At 35.3% G+C, this 25,499-nt stretch overlaps 2 protein-coding genes across 2 annotated transcripts in view; one reads left to right on the top strand and one right to left on the bottom strand.

The window, feature by feature from the left end:
• Window positions 1-25,499, bottom strand: part of LOC136840600 (NBAS subunit of NRZ tethering complex-like) — a 791,298-nt gene that overhangs the window by 511,146 nt on the left and 254,653 nt on the right. The window lies entirely within an intron of this gene.
• The window catches only part of LOC136840599 (mucin-2-like), a 63,741-nt gene that overhangs the window by 31,954 nt on the left and 6,288 nt on the right, over window positions 1-25,499 (top strand). The gene's annotated exons all lie outside the window — the stretch shown is intronic.

Raw genomic sequence — 25,499 nt, 5'->3', positions numbered from 1 at the left:
TACACAACAGGAAACAGAAAAGTATTTCTCTCCCCTCTCTTGCCAGGCCCACCTCTTCTCCGTAAGTCGAAGAAGGAGGGGCAAGTAGGGAGCAGGGTGTGGTGAGCGGGAGACGCTGTGGAGGAGGGGGAGGAGGAAGCGAGTGGCCGGCGTGCCGATGGTGAAAGCAGGAGTCATTGAACCCGATTACTGTGTGCTTCATTCGTTTAGCAGGCGATCATTTGGTGGATGTCCTCCAGTGGGCTTCATGATGAAAAGTCTGAGTCTAAGGCCCTGGCGCTGCAAGTGTCTGTGGGGCTAAATGAAAAGAGCCGGCTTTCCGCTGGTGTTCCTAACGAAGGTTACAACTGACTACTGCTAGAAATTGAGTGGCCTCGTTACAGAACGTTACATAATGTTAACCTAAACACACGAAACGGTAAATGCAACAGTATACTAATTCTTTTGTGGGAACTAAGGGAAAATCATCAATATAACTAACAGCCACAACAAACACTCCACAAGCGAGAGAGAGAGAGAGAGAAGAGAGAAACATCAAAGTTGGCAGCAAAATCAAATTCTGGCGCGAGCCCAGATGAAGGAATCTGAACTTCCGCGAGAGATTCCTCGGGCGAAAGTTTGTGTGCGCGAATCTTTATAAATTTGTGTTACGGCATTTTTATGAAAACCTTACGGCATCCCAATGTCACAGTTTTCACCAAACGCGGAAGTGTTTCTGCATATCAAAGAAAATAAATTTAGTATTTCTTAATACAAATGTAAACAGGAATTCATGGGAAGAATTTGCTTTAATGAAACCAAGGAATACTATTTATATATGTAAATACATACCGGATACGCAAATAAATCTAAGAAATATTTTCATCAGTAAAAGCAGAATAGCTAGAACTATTAAAACGAAATAAGTTCCAATTTTTACATTCCAAATTGATACTTAAAATTCTCTCTCTCTCTCTCTCTCTCTCTCTCTCTCTCTCTCTCTCTCTCTCTCTCTCTCTCTCTCTCTCTCTCTCTCTCTCAACAGCAATCTCGTTAATGTTAACAATGAATATAAATGGAAAACAGCCCTGTAAAACTTGACAGGATCCGAACAGGTCTTCGTGGAAAACCAGCATCAGATACCAAGCAAATTTCTACTCCCTAGGCTAGGTCAAGTATGCAAGACATGTTTGGGAATGAAAAAACCTGGAAAATGTATATAAAAAAGACGGGGACGAGGTCAAAGATGATGAAAAACAAAAAACTTGTCGTCAGGAGATTTACAAGCACTGGCTTACTTGGTTTGACGCTATAGAAAGTTGGACAATACTGCATTTATAAAAAAAAATATAAAACTGCATACATGTTTACTGTTCGTAAGTACTTTAACCGTTCAAAAAAGAACTTCATTCAACACTTATGTTTATAACTATACACTCAAAGAATATCTTCAGCATCTTTATCTCTATCTCTTTGTCACTTACCAGACCTTAATACTGCCATATAAATGAAAGCCTTGAAAGGCAGTAAGCTGATCCGCCCCACTCTCTTCCATTCTACCCTCTATTTCAGTCTCTCCCTTTAATTACCGTACATCTACACTGGTCTCCTCCCTCGTCGGGCAACTGGCTCTTTTCTATCTAGCACGTAAAAAATCATCTCACAAGCGAGAGTGCAGGTTCGATCAAGGAGAGAGAAGAACGATTTGGGCACGTTCCCTCTAACCTCTTGCTGCTCTACTGAAGAAGGCACGGAATTGTGTAATTCGTGCTCAGTCGACTGGTGTTTGTCGCAGTCGTGAGTGTATGCATGCATATATACATATATATATATATATATATATATATATATATATATATATATATATATATATATATATATATATATATATATATTCTAATAGCCACAATGCTATTATATTATATATATATATCTAAAAAGTGATAGTAGATTCTATATATATATATATATATATATATATATATATATATATTTTTTTAATATATACAAATATATACATATATATATAAATATATAAATACATAAATATATATATATATATATATATATTATATATATATATATATATATATATATAATATATATAAATATATATATATATATAAATATATATATATATATATATATAATTATATACACATATATATCTTATGTATATATATCTATATCATCTTTAGCAAAAAAAACTGCTTCCTTTAAGAGGAGGTTGCTCAAAAGAATAAACATAACCGTAAATACTTAGACCTGAGGTGCTTCGCCTGGTTGAATCATTCATTATCATCATCATCTTTCCTTTGATACCCATGAAGCTTTGACACTGCTATTATATAAATTCTCTCTCTCTCTCTCTCTCTCTCTCTCTCTCTCTCTCTCTCTCTCTCTCTCTCTCTCTCTCTCTCTCTCTCAACAATGTAAACATGAACGAACATTTCGTTGATTTGATCAACTGGTACTATACTGCAACAGTCAAAACACACATAGATAGCCTACAGGTTTCATAAAATAGGGGAAAAAGCATAGTGAAACATCTCAAAAATTATACGATTCAAAACCTTTACATCGCAAGAGGCGTAGTTTTCTTTACAATTATAATAAAATGGAAAGAACTTTAAAAAAATGAACTGCCTAAATGAAAACCCTGCAGGGTAATAATAATAATAATAATAATAATAATAATAATAATAATAATAATAATAATAATAATAATAAAGTAACTACTTTGTCACCTGATTAATTATTAGTGTCCATATATGGAATGCTACACCTATCACAGTACTGCCAAGTAGGCCCTCATCCTCTTTCTCGTACGCGAGCCCTTGGAATGTGGAGACTGGAGCCAAGATCTGGCTGGGCTTTCTAGTTTAGCTTCCATTTTTCGCTCATCTAAAATCTTCTAAAAGAAAAAGTCACTTTCTGATTTTTATTTCTTTGCCTTTATTTTGTAGGGACGGGATTCTATGCAAAGTCGATTTGCTTTTATTTACGGAAATATAAGCTTTGATTTTTTACTATATGCATTTCTGTTGGTGTCTCTGACCTTCGATATTTAAAAGTACATTTTAGTATTTAAAATATGAAAGAAATGCTTCCACTCATTTCTATTCCACGAGGCAATGAATGGGTTATAGGTCAAAGGGGTCAGTGACCTATCAGCCGAATTCTATAATCAATCTACCTAATTCAAATATGGTTCTATCTAATTTAGTACATTATTCATGTTTGTAATTAATCAATATTTTACCATTATTATAATAATTATTAAGGAGAAACAAATCCAGTTATGTATGGATATAAATACGTTTAAAAATAAATATATTTTTACCCATACATAACTGTGGAGTTATCTCTCCATTTCAAGACTCGTGCTACTATGAGCATTTTCTAATAATGATCATAACATACCCATCACTACTATGACTGTAAAATAAATTTTAGTTACGGCATATTCACAAATAAGATGAATTTTAGGTACGGCATTTTCACAAATAAGATGACCTTAAAAAAATAAGTATTCCTTACATAAAAATAAAAAGTATTCCTTACATATGCTAGGCAAAAAATGTCATATTTTAGGAGAGAGAGAGAGAGAGAGAGAGAGAGAGAGAGAGAGAGAGAGAGAGAGAGAGAGAGAGAGAGAGAAAGTGGGTTGGAAGTATATCACAAATGAACTTCTTACTAATAACTGCGTTGCCTCATAATACTGAAGTACCTGGAAATGTTTGTCAGACACAATGCCTGTGGCAGGTGTAGCTGTCATCATATTGGTTGCTCCCGGCAGAACAACAACAAACGTACGCCTATAACCTAACCCCTCCCCCCAACGCCCAGGCCCACTGTTCCTCTCCTTCCCCTGCCTTTTCACTATGAGCAGCCAGTTTAAATAATCAGCAATAATCAGATGCAACGCATGAAGTGATATGACACAGAAAGCATCGCACGTTCTTTGGACATCGCTAATACAGTTAGCAACTAACCTGAAATACTCTTAGTATCAAATAAGGTTATTTTAAATGAATGAAGAATTGAATAGAATACAGAATTTAGGTCAAAGACCTAGCGCTGAGACCTATGAGATCATTCAGCGCTGAAACGGAAATTGACACTGAAAATGCCTGAAAGGTGTAACAGGAGGAAAACTTCGCAGTTGCACTATGAACCAATTGTTATGAGAGGGAGGAAAATATGGAAGAAAGAGAATATGAACAGAGGTAGAGTAAAGAGAATGAAAGGGGATGCAGCTAGGGGCCGAAGGGACGCTACAAAGAACCTTGCGGCCGGAGGGACGCTACAAAGAACCTTAAGTAATGCTCACAGTGCACCGCATGAGGTGCACTGACGTCACTACTCCCTTACGGGGTTAAAGTAGTGTATAACCGGTTATTTTACTCATTGTTAAGTAATTTACGTTGCGTAATGCTAAGCAGTTCTGCTTCAATTAATAATGATTCGCTTCCTTGAAAGTTACTTTAAATGTGTGACAATGATGCTCTTTTTTTTCGGCTCTACACCTGCTTAGCCTTTGTCTTCTACTTGCGAGGTTTTTTTCTCCGAGATTTACTTGGACGCTGGGTGGCTCTATCTGACGCGGAGTCGCTTTAATTTGAAATTCCTCCTCGAGACAAACTTTCTCTTCTCGGATGACTCAAACGCTGCTGGACAGAGAGAGAGAGAGAGAGAGAGAGAGAGAGAGAGAGAGAGAGAGAGTTGGATCTCACGTCGTTGGCCAGTGGACTTATCAGTCGTTGTTGCTGCTGTTTGGGAATTATACCGACTACCGACCTGTTTGTTTATCTCGCTTTACCGCTGTTTTCTCTTTGGTATTTTCTTTTGTTTGAAGCCCAGGAGCTTTTTCCTTCGCATTCTGAAAGGCTGACACGTTCTTCTTTTGCCTGGCAACTGAATGCATTTCACAGATGCGCCGACTACAACTATTGACATTCCCTGTACGCAATGGCTAAAATTTATTTCACAGACGCGTTGACTAAAAGACTAAAACTTATATTTCATACATGCATTCAGTAAAACTAACTATATTTCACAGGTGCGTTGTCTAAAACTAATCACATTTTAAGGATCCGTCGAATAAGGCTAAACATATCTTACAAAAGGAGCAACTATAACTGAATATAGCTGACAAATATGTCAACTAAAATTGCTGGAAAATTGACATAATATTTCAAAGATGTCACCTTTAAATTACTTAACGGATGACTCAACTAAAAGTAATTACATCTTACAAATACACCGTATAAACATTAATTTTCTCCTTATGAGCACTTCCATTTTGAAAATTAATGAATAATAGTTCAAATTCTTCATCAGTACAGTTATATTAACTTTCGTAGTATAGATTAAAATTTGTGATGTGACAAATTGTAACCTAGCTTTTTTCTTCTTAGCAACAAGCATGTTTTTAATCTCTCTCTCTCTCTCTCTCTCTCTCTCTCTCTCTCTCTCTCTCTCTCTCTCTCTCTCGCTTCGCACTGTGCGGATGTCTGACAAACTGAGTGACCAGCTTGACTCTGGAACTGGACAAGGACGAGATAGGCGCGTTTCCTAACATCCAGCAATGTCCCTGCTGCCTCAAGCAGGGAATTAAGTATCTAAGTGTCAGTCGATTGTTGTGGGTTACAAAGTATCCAAGTGTGTTTAATACTCAGTCAAAATGGGCAACCTACCATTAAATCGGGGGGTCTCGACGGCATAGTGCTATGATTCTCTCTCTCTCTCTCTCTGATTTTAAGAATGGAAAGAGTGAATACAACTACTACAACAACAACAACAACAACAACAACAACAACAACAACAACGGAAGGGCAATAGAGCACATTAACTGTGACTCAACCACATTCGGCGTTCGCGGTTTTCTATTTAGTGTGTCAGTACCGCCACCAGATGGCTCACTCAACCCGTGACCGGACGGAATGTTGATGATACACCTCTCGAAACAATAATGATGAGAAAAGCTAAATCAATAATGTGTAATTATAAGTCACCGGCATTACAATATCCTTTTCAACATTAAGGGAAATGAGGTCATCATTTTCTAAAGTTTCCCAAAATCATATCTTCCACAAATACGTTATTACGTAATATACTGAATAATACGTCTTAAATTTCAATAATTTCTTTTTTTTTTTTTTGTTTGTTGCGTCATTACCAGTTTAAGCAATTTTTACTTCCCAAGCTATTTTCGCACTGACCAATTTAGTCCATTTATGCCATATAGCTAGAAAAGAGAAAAATTTCAAAATAAATTTTAGGAAGCAGCTTTATCATATTCCTGTCCACCCTAGAAAAAATGGCAAAATACTGCAATAAGATTTACAGCATATATTAACGGTTTTGCAAAATAGAAACACATATACAGATATATGTTATACATTATGCATATATCATATATATGTGTATAATGCATAATATATATCTACATATATAATATATAATTATATATAACATATATATATATATATATATATATATATATATATATATATATATATATATATATATATATATATATATATATATATATATATATATATATATATATATATATATATATATATATATATAAGCCCTTTCCTCTTTTAGAGAGTGATACCAATTGGGCGAATCCTTCCGGTTTTTGGCAAGTCTTTAAGGGTGAGGTTGCTAGTCCCACGCCCTTTCTTTGATTCCCAGCTGTGGCTGATACTACTGCTGATACCCAATCACTACTGGGCCCTAAGTGGCGCCAGGCGGAGCGCGAACAACGCACCTTACGAATACAAAAGAGGGCCCACAAAGTTCATTCTAAATCGCTCCAATTTTGCCCCACCTTAAAAGGCGGCGTTTCGTCTCTTGACGTAATCGTCTCGACACGTGATAATGCCTTCTCATTCAATCAGTACAGCAATTACATTCACTGATTGCACCTACTTACAGTAAAGCCTTTGCTTAAATAAAGGAAAAATACTTAGTGCATACATCGACTACGTCATTATACAGTTTTCCATTTCAAAAGATCTGAGAAAGGCATCTATACACCTATTTAGTTAAAAAGATGAATTAATGGTCCATGCTAATTCTGAAGTAGACCATAAAATCAATGTCATAAAGTATATTATAAATTTCATAAAACTACAATTACCCAATTAATGACATTGAAGAAAATAATAAGTAGGGCCGAATGACAGGCAATTCAAATTCATGAGCAGATTAACTGGCAAATTACATGTGGTAATCAAGATTATAGATCGACCCAAAAATCAGGGTCTGACTACTTAGTTCATGAGTAATTTTATTTTATTTAAAAGTGGCGCAGCTCCCGTAATAATCTGGTCCGCAGTCACAAACTATTTATCTACTGACGTAAAATGGGTGGTGTAGAAGAGGCCCGAATTTCATAAACATACAAAACCATGACTATTTCAACAGGAAATGTAAAAGATAAAGTAAGAAAATATTTAAGCAAATTTAAGTCCAAATCACGCCAACGTGTATTTTCCTGCTTGCAGCAAAGGCCGAAGTAATAGGCAGCCTGCGACAGAATGCGCACCATGCTTGAAAAAAAAAAAGTGGCACAACCACAAAAGCGACAGACTCGCCTCTTGAAGATAGAAGTTAATACTTTGGGAAAACAGCAGCAATGCAAGAATTCCGGCATTTAGCAGTGAAGGAAAACGACATTGAGCGAATCAAGCAAAATCGGCAAACGCTAATTTCCATGATTAAATGTGGGTTGTTGTGGCTTAGCTGGTGTTATTACACCCACAGAGATTTGGAGGGGGCAGGGAAGGGGGAGGGGGACCCCTGACTTCAGCGTTCGAAAATTTATAAGACAACCTTGTGGAAGAGGAGAGCGGATCTGATGGGGAGGAAAGGAGGGTTATGAGTAAATCAATTGTCTTTGATTCAAGCCTCAAGAGAACGAAGACAGCAAGATTTCAAACAAAAACACAAAGGGTAAGTGTGCAACCTTATAATATGGAATACATGTATATATATATATATATGTATGTATGTATATATATATATATATATATATATATATATATATATATATATATATATATATATATATATATATATATATATATATATATATATATATATATATATATATATATATATATATATATATATATATATATATATATATATATATATATATATATATATATTTATATATAATATATATATATATATAACTATATATATATATATATATATATATATATATATATATATAGAGAGAGAGAGAGAGAGAGAGAGAGAGAGAGAGAGAGAGAGAGAGAGAGAGAGAGAGAATATAGTAAGATTATTTTTCTTTACAAAACTGAAGCAAAATCCAGGTCCATTAACTGCATTCCAGCGTCAGATATCCTCCATCATCACATCAACTCTTCCCACACATCCGGACGGGAAGTCCCACACCTTTGGCCGACCATTAATTCGTCAAGATTGTTATCGAAACCAAAAACCCAAGTTCTCTACCGTTTAAGACCTGCAATTTTTTCGTGTTAAATAAAAACAAAGCATTCAAATACGAACTATGAAGTTTAACCACCAAAACGTTCAAACAAGACAAAACTCATCTAGCAAAGATTCCATTACTTAAGCGATCTACCGCATAACCGCTGGGGATAATCGACAGCCCAGACCCAGCCCACAAGCTGGTGTGCCAATCCATGCCAAGATCTAAAATGTTAGAAAACAACCGGTCTCTTTGCACGTCAACGTGGTTAGCTTACATTAAAAAAAAACAACAAAAGAAAACCAAAGTACTTACATGAGCTGTCATATGGAACTTAGCCAGGACGCATTCCTTCACCTTTCAGAGAAAACAGCAGTGCTTACCTGAAAGAAGAAAAAGAAGAGTATTGCTAAGTATCACAAAGCACATGATAGGATTTTCAGAGCACAGGTTAAGGAAAGAGGTGAATATTCATTCATCAACAATGGTAATCCATATGCAGTATCTTCAACATATTACTATTGTTAACCTATTATTATTATTATTATTATTATTATTATTATTATTATTATTATTATTATTATTATTATTCCTTGTCCAATGTTGATTTATAATGATACTGATATTTTATCTTATTTCTATGCTTCTTTGAATTATGACCTTGAATAACATGGCGAATTTCGAAATTCTGAACATAAAGAACCGCGATTACAGTCCGAACTGATGTGTCCTTCCACATGATCGCAACAGAAGCACACTAAAAGGAAAAAATACTCGGGTCCAACAAGACTACCGAATCGACTGCTGCCATATTTTTTTTATTACTTGAGACTGAGTTTTAAGGCACCGGGGCAGAAGACTTCCATCGCGCCAATAACTTAACCTTCGGTCATAATTGATAAAAGTAGCAATTTTGCAGAAAAACCGATGAAACCGGCGATATTTGGGACGACTGAATATGTACACAATATTTGTTTGTAGTTGCCAGAATTACATAAGCAATGCAAATTATCATCATTATTGAATTAGTATTAATAGTTTGAAATTTATTACTATAAAAAAGAGGAGGAGAAAGCACACTTTCGCCTCGTTAAGCAAAGCAAATCGAACTTCAAATTCGAAGGCAATTTACGCCCTGTCTTGATTGATTGATTGTCACGTCACCTGGTGCACGTAAACGTGTTATGAACCTCGAGCCATCATTTATCAGTCAAGCATGCCTGGTGAAGGTGCGGAACTGTGCAATCGTTAATGCTCTGCACTCTTAATAACGACAAATCCTCTCCTCCGACTCCTCTCCTAAACTCCCTTTCTCTCCCTCTTTCATTTCCTTCTTGTCGCTCGGCGCTAAGGTGTAATTCGTAAAAAGAATTTCTGTCATGGCAAAGGTGTGCTCTCCAATTTACTTAGTTAATCGTTTCAATTGGAGCTCATTTTGACATATCACCATCACCCTCTGTAACTGACATCTCCATTGTCTTTCAGCACTCGATCTCGCCAAAGCTGATACGTAATCATCTCTACATTCACGGAATCATTTTGTAACTCTTCATGCGCCCGAAAGCCATACACAAATTCAATGCAATCAATTCACAATCTTGTAAATACTATATTACAATCATTGCAAATTGAAGATAGTCCATGATTATACAAAGACACAACATACAAGTCCAAGTATAGGTGCCTGTGAATCTTTGAAGGCATACACGTATCTTATATGACTGCATATATAGCATTTCCCTGAACACCAATGATTACATGAAAATGGCTTTATACATATATATACAAGTATCTTACAAGACTATATATATATATATATACACCATCTCCATTTCTCCGAAAAATGGCTTTATACAATGATTACGAAAAATGGCTATATATATATATATATATATATATATCGAAAATGCTTTATACATACTATATATAGTATATATATATATATATATATATATATATATATATATATATATATATATATATATATATATATATATATATATATAATATATATACAACTTGTACTGCTGGCGACTTTGGATGTCATGTCAACATTGCCACCATCATTTTATCTTGTTATGAAATGATGGTTTTCCATTTCAATGCTCGAGACCGTTTACGAATGCGATAACAAAAATACCTAATCTAAATGTCTGCCTCGTTCACATTCAGGTACAGAAATGATGTTGAAAGTAATATGAATAATAATAATGCGTGTTAATGACTCAAGTAATGGAAATATGAATGGTTATGATATCAAAAAAAAAAGCACATGCTAGTAAGGAAGATATGTTATGATCCCTGCAAACTATAAGAAACAACAACAAATAAAAAATAGCTTCTTCGCAAGAAAAAAAAAAAAAAAGTTTCTCTGAAGAGGTCGCCCGTTCCGAATACGCTATGAAAAGGCGCACCTGACAAACAAAGAACACCAAAACACAACGGCCCATAATCAGGCAAAAGAAAACTCGACCCAAGTATGGTTACGACAGTCAAATTAGATAGCTCTTAAAAGAGGAAAAAATTGAAATACATGCAAGAGGAAAGTGAAACTAAACTGTAGGGAGGAAGAAAAAACATGATGAAAGGGAAAACATCACCAAAAATAGGAGCGTAGACAGAGAGATGAAGAGAGATAATACCCTTAATGACAAAGTCATTAGGAGACCAAGAGCCTTATTCTTTACAGTCAAGTCTTCCACGCAAATAACCATGTCATAGTGGCCATACTTACTCTTAATATTGCCTAACCGAAAGCACACAGCAATGAAAGCCCGAATAACGGGAACCCCTCCGGGGTAAACCCCATACACCCAAGACCTCCCGCAACCTTTGAGAACACTTATAAAACCCCGCAATACAAACAACATCCGTTTTCAAAATCAGCAAATAGGTTCCTCGTAGACGGGGAGGCATGATCAAACATCTTCCATCTTGAAGAGAGGGGGCGCAATCCAGGCCCTCTTCTAAGGAACGTATCATCTTTCGTAAACAGCGACTTCCGGTGTGTCGAGAGAGGAAGGGGCAAACGGGTAAAATCTATTTTGGATGAGAAGGGGGGGGGGGGGGAAGTTAAGTAAGGATGAAGGCAACACCGCGGAGAACAGCTAATTCGGAGAAACATTGTTGAAGACGAAGAGAGAAAATGTAAGAGGGCGAAAGGCGAGAGTAAAGGGTGAGGTAGAATAGGAACGAGAGAAAAAACTTCTCGTGAGGCACTGCAACGTACTCTGCCAAACTGCAATGTTTAGAATTTTCAAAAAGACCACCCTTTCGTGCTTGTATCAGTGGAAGGTGTCCAACAACAAGTGCTGAATCATACTTCTTTATGGACGTACACTAATTTTTTTTTCACAAAAGTGAATGTGAAAATGGAAATCAAATTTCATATGCACATCTCGCCAGCTCCTTTAAAGACTTGGTGCTATTAGAAATAATCTTTAAAAAAAAATTAAAGCCATCAGTTTAAATTCCAAAACATTATTATAATCATTCCAGTCTGGTGCGGATTCATACTAGTTTTGCACATAAACTACTTTCTATTCTTCTCTTTATTTTGACTCTGAATAACTTCGGCAGTTCGGCAGAACTTCGAGGATCACAATGGAGGACCAAAATTTCCAAACACCAGTCTATGTCCCTACAGAGCTACCCGTCGGCCCCTTCCCAGGAGCAAGTAATAAAACAATAAATTTCTTGTCCTCCAATTCAATAACATAGCAAAACAAAAGCACTGAGATTTCTGTCTATTTAATCGCTTATAATATTTCTGCAAAAAACCCAGGGGATTTCTCAATAATCAGGTTCCAAGAACATGTAGAGTAGGGCCATCAGACTTCCCTCAGCAACTCCAATGTTTTCTAATTGGAAATCATTGTAAAGTGCAGACCAAAATAGTATTGGCTGCCCAAATAAAGCAGATCAATATAAGAGGTATATGATGATGAAGTCCACTTGAGAAAACAGGCAGGATAAATCATTCCGAAGCGATAGCAGTCCCGTATTGAGAAGATAACGGTGTGGAAGACTGATCAAACCTGACTCCAGTTCGGAAATTGTAAACATCATCTTGAGAGCAACGCCTATTAGACAGAACCCACCTTGGGATCGAACTGAGGTGAATGAAGTTAGGAGAAAGAAGTGGGTCAATGATCATAAAGGAGAGCCTGCAATTAAACCATCAGAGCTACGCTATGCGCAAGGAGTATCCAAATACGCAAACTGCTCCATAAATCGACCAAGCAAGTCCTGCAACTGCTATGGAATGGAATGGATTATAAAATTTAAGACTAAAGGTCTAGCGCTGGGAACTATGAGGTCATTCGGCGCTGAAACTGAACTTACAGTAAAAAGATTTGAAAGGTAACAAGAGGAAAACCTCGCAGTTGCACTATGAATCAATTGTTAGAAGAGGGTGGAAAGTAAGGTGGAAGAAATAATATGAACTGAGGAACAGTAAAAGGAATGAAAGGAGTTGCAGCTAGATGCCGAAGAGACGCTGCAAAGATCCTTAAGTAATGCCTACAATGCACCGCGTGAGGTGCACTGACGGCACTAACCCCAACTGGGTACAAGCTGCTCCGAGAACTACACCAGAGAACACGTTAGACCCTTCTTAACGGCCCAATTTCCTGGTAACGAAATCAACAAAGCCAGCCACGTGGCCATTTCAGAACATACCGATTTAACTCTCAACCCACAACACTGCTATAATTGTGTTTCTAAATTTTCGATTTATCGCTAACGAAGTTTGAAAGACAATTAGATAAAGATATATGAGAGAATTTAGTTATGGCTACACTGGAACAAGCTAAGTTCGGTCAACATCTTCATAACAGTACACTTAGTGGAATGTTCTGTTATTACCCATATCATCATTTTTACACGAATGTTACTCGGCTTAAATCTAAGCTAATTTTTCCTAAATTTAAAAATAAGCAAAAACATAATTGTGGTTTATCAGAACTGTCTAACATACCCTCTAGATATGGATGTCATTAGTGCCTATTATCCTTTTTGCCAAGTAATCGCCATTATTATTAGTAGCAATAATCCCTATTTAATGAAACGCACTTACAATTCATAAACTTCATTCCTGTATACTAACGATACTCTACGGGTAATGAAAGCCACGTTCAGGGTTGCTGTTTTCCAGCCCGGGGCAGCCAGCCTCTTCTACCTCCTTTGTAAGTATACACAATGAAGGTAACCTGGACTTGCAGTTCAACCATCTCTTATAGTACCGTATTTTTTTACGGTAAACGTACACTAGTAACAATAATAATTACTGTTACTAATCTATCATCATCATCACGAATAAAAGCTAAAAAAAAAAAAATCACACAAGACAATTCCCCATTTTCCAATCACCTACTACCATTTCACAACTTTCAAACACACAGTTGCCCCTAATTACTTATCCACTCCTTTCGTAACGTTACCAGAAATTTCAACAGAAAATACAATTACCGTAATAGATAAATATCATTAAATGGTTAAAATTATATCGTTCCATAATGCTATGGAGAATAAGGAAACTGTGTTTAACTTGTATTTAAGTTCTCTCTCTCTCTCTCTCTCTCTCTCTCTCTCTCTCTCTCTCTCTCTCTCTCTTTCTCTATGTAATTATGAAAGACAAAACAGAGCGCTTAGATGTTATAACATTTCCATGAAGATATGCAAATAAGGAAAAATGTATCATATGTCACATAAACAATATTCGCTTATTTAAAATCAGAATACACATTTTAATGTGTAGTTCGTGTGTTGTAATAACTACAATTACATGTACATGAGTAGATACAAACAATTCTGAGCATGCGCAAGCAATAGCTATGCTCCTCAAAACCATTCAAGCATCCCGTTAGTTACCACCGTTTACTCAATAAGAGGCTCATCTGTCACGACCTGTCAATCTGTCACCTGTCTGTATTTCCTTGGGAATCTGGAGAGAGTTGCGACAGGAGCCACGCCCTTTCCCCATACCTTCCTCCCTTCGTCCTACAACGGTCATTCATAATTAACAAATTCCCTTCGCCGCCGTAAGCTGTAAGGTTGTTCAACGTTAGATTGCAGAGAGAGAGAGAGAGAGAGAGAGAGAGAGAGAGAGAGAGAGAGAGAGAGAGAGAGAGAGAGAGAGAATTGTTGTCTTGCGTCAGTCAACAAAGGGAGTTTGACAACAATGATGGTGATTGTTTGAGTTTAGCTTTCCGTTTCTTCTCGAGGTTGTGGTCGTTAATTTTTTCATAAAAAACACATAATCTATTTCAGATAAAAGAAATAAAACATGGGATGCTAAATGTTGGAAGTCAACTATGGCTACCAATCGAAATTCTAATATTTGTAAATAATCAAAGCCATACCAGAATAAAAGTTATCTTGCATATTCTCCACTTTTCTTTGTTTTCCATATATTTCTCATGCATAAAAATTAACTTAATTAGCCGAAGGCACTTTCCATTCCCTAATGAGTCATTCTTGTTTTTAGAGAATGACAGATTTCATCTAACCAAGATCTTTCCTTAAAAGAATAAAAACCTAAGTCTAGGAAACGAAAACGACCAAATATATTATATAAACCTTTCCATAACCAACCCTATTTGCACAAATCCAAACAGACAAAACATTGAACCACAAACATCCTTGAGAGGACCACAGACATATGCATGCGGAAGAGCACGAGAGAGAGAGAGAGAGATCGGAAAAAAGAATGCGTTCAGGATATGTCGTGTTCACCAAATTGTCTCAGCTGCAACACTGAATTTAAAAATACTCTCTGGATTAATTATACGGTTATTTACGCTTTCTGAGGAGGAATGCACTTCGGTAAGGAAGCTTCCAGTAAGACTTCACACAAAAAATAGCCCTTTTCCCTTTATATACTGTACATTAATCCAAATTATATCAGTAAGTGAAAGAGGATGGGAAAAATGTGCCACCTTCCTGAACCAAGAAGTGACTCTTCATTTTTATTCTTTTTGTTTTTTGAAGGCCATCCTTGCTTTAATTCCTATAGTAAGACCAACAGGCATTTCAGACCGAACTTTCAAAACTTGCACTATTACAATGAGCTGCCAATTTTACATAATCTACAAATAATATCGTTTTATCTTCAAGGAACATAACACCATCCTAAAAAATTCTCCGTTCATTTAAATTTCAAGAAAAATTTTAAATTTTTTATATTCAAAGAAATTTCTGTGAATTTTGGATACATTACAAAAGAAAGGTGTTTTAATTATCTAAAAAAATGACAATAACAATATTAAACTTGAAAAAAGATAACAGTTACAAAGTTACAATATCGCCTAAACCCCAACATACGGATGAAGTACTGTACACTCTTTAGGTACAAAAAAGTGCAAACAAACAAAAAGTTACAGTTTTGAAAGCATCCTTAATCAGGAGGAATCACTACAGTTTTGGGCCACACTAGGATTCTCTTCAAGTCACAAAATGCAGGAATGCCTCTAAGAAATTTAATCCCAAAAGAAAAAAATAAAAGTGAGTATCAACGACATACAGACCACCTACAGTAAGTCACAACAAAATCGCCATTTAACCTTTTGCAACATGTGTAAAGTTAATTGTTCTCAAAACATGAGAAGTAAAGAGATTCAAGTTTATAACATCCATTGTTCAAATTCATAGCAGAGTCACTTTAATTACAGCAGATTCTACATTTGTGCATTTCTCAGGACTTTTCCTTGTAAACCGTGTCAAATTTATTCAAATTTAGTGTACTGGTATTTTCGAGCACATGGATGAACAAACATTACTTGAAATCCCCATTTCCAAATTACTTCTTAAGTTCAATCTGACGCTGACAGACTGAACAACCCGATTCCTCTTCCGTAAATATCGGAACGACCTGATTCCTCTTACGCAAATATCGGAACAAACTGATTCCTCTTACGTAAATATCGGAACAACCTGATTCCTCTTACGTAAATATCGAAGCAACCTGATTCCTCTTACGTAAATATCGGAGCAACCTGATTCCTCTTACGTAAATATCGGAGCAACCTGATTCCTCTTACGTAAATATCGGAGCAACCTGATTCCTCTTACGTAAATATCGGAACAACCTGATTCCTCTTACGTAAATATCGGAACAACCTGATTCCTCTTACGTAAATATCGGAGCCATCATCACCTTGAAAGCAATAAACCACAAAGTGCAATCAACTCTGGGAGTCCTTGACTGAAACTTTTTCTATCGTACTGTGATAATTACAAACTGCCTTGATTGACTCCCAACTGTCCCAGTTCTCTCAAAGTTTGTCGTTAACTAGACATAGGGAATCACGTGTATAAATCTACTTCTGAGGGCGCACAGGAGCCTGTTTGCTAATGCTCTCTGAAAATGTGGTTTACCTATCGGTTTCCCAAAGGCTCCTATCGGTGTTCCAATCACTCTTCAACTCATAGTGACAATCCCTACTTAATTACGACAAGCGCTGCTTGATTATAAAATATGATTAATAAAATAAATAAAAAAATATCCTCACAGCTTACTAAATTTCCGGTCACTATGATCGTTTGTTTTACATCAATTCATCGATTCACAAAATAATGTAAACATTAATAACCGGCCAAACTCATTACTAAGTTCTCATCTGCATAATCATCATTCAGTTGAAGGTGTTCAGACCATCCCTTAAGAATGCGCTAAATAAGCCTCAACACACTGACGATTAGTGATGGCTTACCATCAATAGTTTATCAAATTTTCTTCTTTGATGTATATCATAAAAATCATGATCATAATCAAAACATTTTGCAACTTGCAAAAATTCCATAAAAAATAAATTTAAGTAATACAACGTTTTCCCGTGTGCAAACTCTTTCCATTTCCTCGTAACTCAAAAAATCTGAATATGATAAGTTACAGATATCGTTCACTTTAACAAATCATACATAACACGAAACATTTCTTACATTTTCTCATCATCCAAATTCTGCTAGATTTGTCCTCAACGACATTCATTTGCACCGTTGTTCAACCAAGACAAAAAATAGCATTGAAATCCTCTCTCTCTCTCTCTCTCTCTCTCTCTCTCTCTCTCTCTCTCTCTCTCTCTCTCTCTCTCTCTCATGCTTGAACTGCTGAATCGTGGATGAACCAACTTTTTCAAGCGGCGGGTTATTCTCCAATTCAACCATCGTATAAGGCAACCAAACTTTCCTTCACCTCAAGGAAACTGCGAAAACTCATTTTCTATATAAATGTAGCAGACTTCACAAGAATACATTTTCTATACTACAAACCGAATCCATCTCACTCTACAACTACTTCCCTACTATCCCCCATCAAGTTTTCTTGCTTAACCAGGAAGTAATATCTCTCTCTCTCTCTCTCTCTCTCTCTCTCTCTCTCTCTCTCTCTCTCTCTCTCTCTCTCTCTCTCTCTCTCTCTCTCATTAATTACTGTTTCACTGCTCCTACTCAGTGGACGAGTTTCCCTGTTGACCTACTTTTGTAACTATTCTTCAAATTCATTGCATGTACTGAGTAAAAACGGACAAGAAGTGTACAGGAGTTATCAAGAGCTCCTCGTTCAATATACCCACCATGAATGAAATCAACATAACCCCATCACTGCTATCAAAGCATAATTCCGACTGCTGACCCTCCATGACGAGGCTTTGTTATTCTCGCCAAGCCTCCCCTCCCCTTTCAATGGACGATTTTTTCTTCGAAGTAATGCTTTCTCTTTCCTAACCCTACTTTTCTTCAGACCAGGACTAGTTAATGAGTCATTTTACGTTCTTCCGGCTGTCATAAAATAAAAAATAAAACTTACATAACATACTTCAACAGTTAATGTCACGATTTCATAGATGCTTATTCAGAAAGGAATATATTCCCTTAACATAAATGACAATAATTACAGCACATGAAGCAAAAGCAATCCCAAGCGGTATAAGCAAGCAAATATGCCGCAAGAAATAATCAAATGTACTGTAATTCACACTGTACCTTCATTCTTAAAATAATTACGACTGACACAGAAAATACATATGACACGAGAGGTGCGAAAAAAAAGCGGAGAGCTGTAATCACATGAGTAAAAGAAAGCGATATATCACATATGTGTGATGCTCAAAACCCTATGGAAATAACCATTCAGCCACTCAGTACACGTCGAAGTTATGTCATCAGTATTGCGAGTTCCAGATCCCCTAAACTGCCTAATATAAACTCAAGTGCGTGTCATTTTTTCAAGTTTTCAGTTGCTACAAACATACTTAAACGGCTGAATCGTGGATGAACCCCTATGCAGAAAACATCCACAGCATTTGCAGACGGTTCATATATCGAACCCCTCTACACGCAACTGTGACATCTAGCTAGATCTTGCACGCACCGTCTTGCTTTCTGAGTGTTGAGGCTCCTCCGCTCCAGTGCCTCTTCCCTAGCCATCTACAGTACCAAACTCTTTCCAGGTCTTCCTCTCCTCCCTCCTCCCTACATTTCCAAAATATATACCCTTTTAACCACCCAGTAATTCTCCATTCTCTCCACAAGACCAAACCAGCTCACATAAAGCTGATATAAACGGTCAATCACTAGAGCTCCACCTTTTTCTTTTCTTTGCATTCAAAATCGACACTTCACTTCCATAAAGGAGAGATGGCTCAACAAACCTTTCATTCATTCCAACCTCGTCTATAACAGCCAAGGATAACCATTCTCATACAAACGAATTTTTCTTGCACTCTCTTCTCCCTTAAAAAAGGTCAGTAAATTCAAGTGAAACATCCAAACCATCAAGAAAAACACACAACATCAGTACAAATGCAACATTATACAATACTGTTTTTATAAGTTAAACTGGTGTCACAAAGCCAACACCCTGCCACTGATACATACACAAATGTTTTTCCATGTGCATATGATAATGTGCAGAGAGAGAGAGAGAGAGAGAGAGAGAGAGAGAGAGAGAGAGAGAGAGAGAGAGAGAGAGAGAGATAAAATCAGGCCCACATAATAACTTGAAACTATACAACACTGAGGCTAGACTTCCTGGGTAATATATATATATATATATATATATATATATATATATATATATATATATATATATATATATATATATATATATATATATATATATATATATATATATATATATATATATATATATATATATATATATAGAGGAAGTACTGCTTTTAAAGTTATGTAAATTAAAGAATATATTTCTTGGTTTCGCAAATAAAGTACAGTAAGATTACATGACTTTTTAATAGCAGTAATGGTTACAATAGGTCATTAGTAGTGTAAAGACAATAATAACAATGATAATAAACTGAGTAAAACAATCACTTGCTCATGAAACCCTAAATTTAAATTGGTGCATAAAATAATGTTCCTTTACTTAACGACCCCCCCAACACAAAAAACTAAGGTAAGGAAAAAAATCTGTTATGACGTTATATATGAAGCAAACCGTTCGGTAATATTATGTAGCAGACGAGGCAAATGAAAGCAGCAGAGGCAAGCCTGCAAACTCTACTACTACTTAAATATATTTTTCAAACGGTGTTTATAAAAGAAAGCCATGAAAGGGAAGCCGAATAGCCAGTCTAACGGAAATAAGAACTGTCTCACTGTGACTTTTTCAGTCTCCCATCCCCAACTTCTGTGCCACAATTATTCATGAATCACCAGCCAGAGTCAACCTGGCAGAGGTCAACGGTAAACCCCACCTACTGCTACGAAGCGAAGACCTTAACACTTGACACTGGTGACTTGTGGAAACTTTCCAAACAAAAGACCTTGTCATCACAGTGAGACTTCGGATGGAACATTCCTTAATTATCTGTTAATCTTCCCAAAATCACGCTGGTACACACAGTCTTCTAAAGCTGCCGTGGCTTTGACCAAATGACCCCTGGAGGATTTTCCTTCGTATTGTTTATGTCAAAATTGCCTGGATGACTGAAATTCATTCTAGTATGGCGGGGTTTTATCAAAAGCAATTTTATCGTCATGTTTTGCTCTTTACATTCAACCCCTGTATTTCAAGACCTTCAGTCACAATGAGAGATCAACTCCTGTATAAGGCAGTAAGTAAATATCAGGTAACACTGGCGAGAATAGTAATCGCTGCAGGAGCTTCACTTAAAAAAAAAAAAATGCTAGTATGAAAATCTATGGTATCCAATCATTTGTTAGAAAATGCTTTTCTTTTTAGTGCTATCACGCAATTCAATTTGTGCAACATGACTCCAAGAACAAACTCGTAACAATACCTGTAAACTGAGTGGAATTGCGCTCTCTCTCTCTCTCTCTCTCTCTCTCTCTCTCTCTCTCTCTCTCTCTCTCTCTCTCTCTCTTTTGTGTGAACAGAATATATATATATATATATATATATATATATATATATATATATATATATATATATATATATATATATATATATATATATATATATATATATATATAAACATATATAATATATATATATATGTATATATATTTATATATATACATATACATATGTATATGTATATATGTATATGTATTTGTATGTATATTTATATATACATGTATACATATTTATATATGTATATACGACTATGTATGCATAATATATAATTATATATACACATATATATATATATAATTATTATATATATACATATATACATAGTTGTAGATACATATACATATACATATACAAATATATATATATACATACAAATACATATTTATACAATGTATATGTATATGTACAGGGTGTTTCAAAATTAGAGCCCCCCCCCTCTACAGCATAAACTAAAATTGATATGGACAAAAACAAAAGTAATTCAGAACAGGTATTTATCTAAGTTTCTCTCTGAGTATTTAATACTTTGTGTGGCCTCCATCTGCCTGTAACACAGCCTGCATTCTTGAGGGGTAGGATTTCAGCAAATCGCAAAAAAGCTGAGACTCAAACTCCATTTCCCTGACCACTTCGGTCACCTCTCTTCGCAGGTCGTCGAGGCTTGGTACCATCATAGTTCACTGTGTGCGTTTCAACACGCTCCTTTAAGATACTATCAATGTTTTCACACACATTAAGGTCAGGGGACCTACCTGGAAATTCACTTGACGAGAAGAAATCGATACCAGTTTCAAAGCAGCTCCTGTGTCTGAAGAGCCTTGAGACATGGTGCCTTATCATGCAAAAATGTGACTTCTTCAACAGATAACACATTTTCAGGATCTTTGAGGAAAGGAAATACTCCACCAGTAAGCACAGTTTCTCTGAAGTATTCGCCATTCCATGACTGTCCTTTTCTTCTTTGATGATCCACATTAACTGTTTGGCTGTGAAACAGAAAAATTCCCAAACATTCAGGAAATTTCACAACTTAGTCATACTGCATGTCATCACTGATATCATCCAACTTTGCTGCCCAAATGATGTCATTTTTATGATTTGGCTTCCTGACTGTATAAATGAAGAATTCATCTGACGCAGCAACGTGAAGAAAGTCAGCTTCATCCCAATCTTTAAGAAATGAACCACAAAACCATGCACAGTCTTCTCTTTTTTGCTGAGTGATGTTGGACTTTGTGATAACATGAAATGGCTTGATACCAGATTTCTTCAACTCATGATATACAACACTATAACTTCTCTTCTTTCCCTTTTTTGTTTCTAGTTCAAGCACCAATTTACGTAAAGACTTTCTTGGTCTACCCACTGCCTCAGCTATGATGTCTTTTGACTCCTGAGAAAGGACTTCAGGCCTTCCAAGATTCTCACTCTTTTCACGATGACAGTCATATGGTTTTTGTTCCAGTTTCTTTTAACAAAGGATTCATCTCTTTTAATGCATTTAGCTATCCAGGAGCATGAAATGAAGGATGTGCCAGAATCCCTGGCCTCTTTAAAGGTTATAGCCCAGATTCAGTCAATCCATCTGATTTCCTCCAAGTCGTTAGCCATGGCTGTACCTAACTCTGTCACTCAGTCTGAAAATACAAGAAATGTAAAATGAAAAATAGCTTAACAGAAACTTAAAATGATGCACTTGGAGATAGGCTATAGCAAAAAACTTCATAACTTTCCATTTGTTCTGTGGAGGGGGCTCTAACTTCAAAACACCCGGTATATGTATATAAGTATAAGTGTGTGTGTGTGTATATATATATATATATAGGCTACAGTGTATATATATATATATATATATATATATATATATATATATATATATATATTATTTTTGACATCTCTTGTGGCCGATCATGCTAGTGCGTCACTGTAGTCCTGATTCCTCGTCCGTCGCTGGTTCGACCCCACGGGACGGTGGACTTATTATCAACTAAAAATTCCCCTTCGGTAACATATATGAAAATATATTATTTCCGAGGTAGAGCGAATTGATATTAAAGGACGTTTGTAGTTTTTATATATATATATATATATATATATATATATATATATATATATATATATATATATATATATATATATATATATATATATATATATATATATATATATATATATATATATGTTATATATATATATATATATATATATATATATATATATATATATATATATATATATATATATATATATACATATATATATATATTATATTATATATATATATATATATATATATATATATATATATATATATATATATATATATATATATATATATATATATATATATATATATATATATATATATATATATAAAAATAGCTAAAATCCATGAATACTTAAAACCCCTCTAAAAACACTTAGAAATGCCCATTTTGATAGTTTAAACACAAGAAAAACGCTGTAAAAATGCTTATACCTGAGTATTTTAATAGTTTTATAACAAAAAGTGCATTTATTCATGAAAATTATATGAAAATACAGTAATTAGTGAATATTTCTCAATCAAAAATAATATGAAAAAATATCTAGGCTATAATTTATGTTATACACTCTTTGCAAAACCCTAAATCAAACTTATGACATACAAGTTATAAACAACAAAACGGTTAAAACCATTTCCTAAACTAGTGTCAGTATATAGTTGACAAAAGCATCATGACTAGCTTTCAATTTCTTGAAATTCTTGAGAAACAAGATTCAGAGACAAAATCCTTGATCCAAATAATATCAGTCAAGTCCCTGCTCAACCTTTATTAAAAAGTATAGCCATAATACAATATCTGACTTCATGTATGAAGCTACAAACCGTTTTCACGGAACCATACACATTTCTAAATGAGTACCAACTTCACAATGTCATTATCATATTCACAGAAATAAGAATAAGATAAATATTACCCCTATGGCCCAGGACAGGACAGAAAAAAATACAGAAATAACTGAGCATGAGCCAAGAACAAACACACCAGACAAGCCACATAAATGGTATCTTTGATCTGAAATTCACAAATCAATTATTATCATTATTATTATTATTATTATTATTATTATTACTTTCGAGGTAAGTATAACATAGTACAAGTAGAATCCTATTCAATAATTCTGTAAGCGTACTCCACGCATAAAATCTTAATACTGCCATATATAGAGACAATCCGCAATTTCAAAATCTTATATGAGACAAATTTCCGTATTAACTAATTTCCTATCAAGCAATTTTACAAGCAAGCCAAAAAATAGTGCTATTAAATTTCATTAATATTATAGGCAATAGAAGATTTTCATAACAAAAAAGAACTAGAATAATTAAAATATTGATAGCATGTCAACAAACTTCAAGGTCCAATAGAATATGGAAGAAAAGGGCCCACTGGATAAAATTCCTTTCTATTTTCTTCTTGTTTTACAGTTTCACGGATGAATAATTTGCAAAGTACAGCTCTTTGCTTACAGCAGCTCCTGCCTTCGTCTTCAGTGTGACCTTGTGTTATGATTTATAGCCTGGCAACCTCCTGTTTACATATCTTCTAGTCCTTGGTCTCGTCCACAGTCCATTTTATACTTTCATGTGGTCCTAAAAGCTCCTTTGACTCATTTCAGTTCAGGGATTTTTTAGTAAACCCCTTTTGAAGTTACTAAGATGTGAAACTTAGTTTGACCTTTAGACCAGTCCAACAGAACTGACTCTTTTAGAACTCATTTGCTGTTACATAGTTTGCTAGATGTTCTGTTCCCCTCTTATTGTAGGTAGCCAGTTAATATGTGCCCCCTGAATTACTGTTATCTGTCATTGCTATTGTATACATGACAAAATTTTCACTTTTTGAAATTCACCCTATAGTTTTTATCCCAGCAATGTACAGTTAATACAGTACACTTTTTCTTCTTGTATGTTTACTGCTCTTGATGTTACTTCTTATGCAAACTCCATTTACTCCGTCTCCTCCATATATGAGAGGGATTTGGAACCAAAGCATGCAAGAAAATCATTCACACATGTTCACATACATTGTTTTTCATAACACAGCAAAGTGTGAAGAAAGGCGTATCAGTAAGTTTATTTCGGAGTGCTTTCAACATTCATAATGGAAGAGATTAAACAAAAAGATAGTTTCTTGAAACTCACATACAACAAAGGGATCATAAATGAAGCCATTACGAGCAAAGGAAATTTTCTATAGCGGGGGGGGGAAAGAAATTGAATGAAGAGGGGTGAAACTACCATGTGACAGAAGAGTAAATGAAAACCCATAATAAATTACAAAACAATAAATATAAAATTTTATCTCACTTTTTAATAATGTAGTTAGGAAGAAAATATGTGAGAACAAAGGCAAAGATGTCAAGATGAAAAGTTCTGGGGATTTATATCATTCTTCGTTAGGGATGTAACCTGTCATACATGGAAGACTCTGGGAAAAATCAATTTGCATAAAAAGGAACACATACGAGAGGTAAACATACAAGACAGAAACAATGTCTTTGCTTTACTTTGTTGGGATAAAACCACAGGATAAGCAAATTAGTATACAAAAGTCATGACACAAAAACACAGAGTAATCAAAGGGACACATAAATAGCAAAAACAACAAAACCAAGTTCTAAAAGAATTAGGCCTATTGGACCTGGTCAAAAGGTCAA

Source organism: Macrobrachium rosenbergii, chromosome 8 (assembly GCF_040412425.1).
Source record: "Macrobrachium rosenbergii isolate ZJJX-2024 chromosome 8, ASM4041242v1, whole genome shotgun sequence".
In the NCBI taxonomy this organism is placed as follows: Eukaryota; Metazoa; Arthropoda; class Malacostraca; order Decapoda; family Palaemonidae; genus Macrobrachium; species Macrobrachium rosenbergii.
Note: the sequence above shows the minus strand (reverse complement) of the source record. Positions and strands in the feature narration are given on the sequence as shown.